Source organism: Lathyrus oleraceus, chromosome 7 (genome assembly GCF_024323335.1).
Source record: "Lathyrus oleraceus cultivar Zhongwan6 chromosome 7, CAAS_Psat_ZW6_1.0, whole genome shotgun sequence".
NCBI lineage: Eukaryota > Viridiplantae > Streptophyta > Magnoliopsida > Fabales > Fabaceae > Lathyrus > Lathyrus oleraceus.
In genome coordinates this window covers 131183087-131185025 of record NC_066585.1, presented here as the reverse complement: position 1 = coordinate 131185025, position 1939 = coordinate 131183087, and positions in this window count along the sequence as shown.

Below are 1939 nucleotides of genomic sequence, written 5' to 3'. Positions count from 1 at the left end.
CAAGATTTCTTCACATCTCATGCATTTTTCTTGATTAATTCATCATTCTTAAGCATTTGTGAGCAAGATTGAAGCTGGAACCAAGCCAATTCGTGCAGTTTGGAAGCATACATGAAGCTTGTTCATCAATGGTGAATTTCAAATTCTGTTGAATCAAGGCCAATTGAACATCAACACTTCATCCATACACTCATACAAGCTTGCTAGAACACATTGGAAGCATTGCAAGACGCTGAAACACGTGGATTCGAAAGCTGCACTTCAAGAGGTCACTTTTTCGATCTCTCTAATTCATGAATTTGTTATGTGAATCTTGTAGATCTTGAAATGCTTGTGATTCTGAGCTTTGAACCACTGAATTCCATGCATTATTGAGCAAGTTATGGTGATTTAAAGTTTTGTGCATGAAACTTAAGTTGATCGATTCTCATGATTTAGGATGTTTTAAGCTTAGTTATTAGTGGATTTGTGATGTACAATGCAAGACCTAGCTATTCATGTGCTTAATTTGAAAAAATAAGAAAATTGTTCATGTTGATGATGAACACGCACTGTTCATGCGTTGCGTTTGGGAAGAAGATGATACAGTGGCTTTGGCAACGGTTTTTCGTGTTCCAAACCGTTCCCTTAGATGAACGCAGGAGTTATGGCCACGCTTTGGTTCAGGGGAAAACCGTTCCCTTAGAGAGGCGCTAGGGTTAAACGTGATTGGCTGCATGGAATCCCCATGCAGCGCGCCAAAAGCCTCATTTCAAAAGTGCAGGCGGTTCGAATCTTGGCTAGGGATGTTTCACATTGTTTCATTTCATTTCCTTCCACATGTTCATACTTGCTCCTTCATGTTTTTTCATTTTTTTTCTCACTTTAAAAATTCATAACTAAATAAATACTGATCCAAAAAATATGTGGTTTTTTTTGTTATGTCACATTTTGTGTCTAGAATTTTATGGATATTTTTCCAGAAATTGTGCATGGCTGTATAATTTTTTGTCCTAGGGTTTGTGTACATATATGCATTCTTGACATTGCCTTGGTTCTTCATTTGTGAAATGCTCAATTCTTATCCAATGCTCATGAAATTTTACATGTAGAAACTAGACATCTTGCTGGACATTTTGGTGTTGAGTTTGCATTTTTATCAATTTCCATTGCTGAGTTATGATTTTTCTAAGTTAGGTGTGACAATTTGTGTCACACCTTATGATGTTCATCTTGTGCTATGAATTTGTCCTATCAAATGATCTCCAAATGTTCTAATTTTTTGTATTATGCTTGATATGAATGTTGTGAATGATTATAAATTTTTCTGGAATTTTTGGATTCATTTCTGATTTGTTTGAGATTTTTCTTGCTGGATTGTCATTTGGGAGCTTTTGAATAGTCATGATTTTCAATGATTTGTGAAATGATGGTTGTTTATCCTATGGATGTGAAATTTTTCACATTGTTTCTAGACATATTGAAGTTTGTTTTGGCTTTGGTTGGAAGTTTTTATCATTTGCCAATTCTGTTTTAGGCTTGTGCTAAGTTGATGTAGCATTTGGTGCCTCATTTGAGCTTGTTTTGATTGCCTTGATTTGATGAATTTGATTACCATGCTTAATCATGTCCAAATGCTCTAATTTTCTGTGTGATGATCATGTTGTGTGTTCTGTTTACTCATGATTTTTCCCAAAATTAATTGAATCATTTTTGAATTATTGTGCATTTGTTCATTCTGTTGTCTCAATGTGCTTTCAATGTGCATGCCTTGCCATATTTTGTTCATGAAATGAAATTGGTAATTGATATTGATGTGGGATCTTTTGGATGATGTTCTTAATTGATTGAAGTTGATTTATGTGAAATTTCATGTTCTGTTTTGGATTTTTTCTCCATCTTTGACCCTAAGAGGCAATGCTTGGGCAGGCACCTGTCTGAAGCCCTCCTTAAGAGGCAA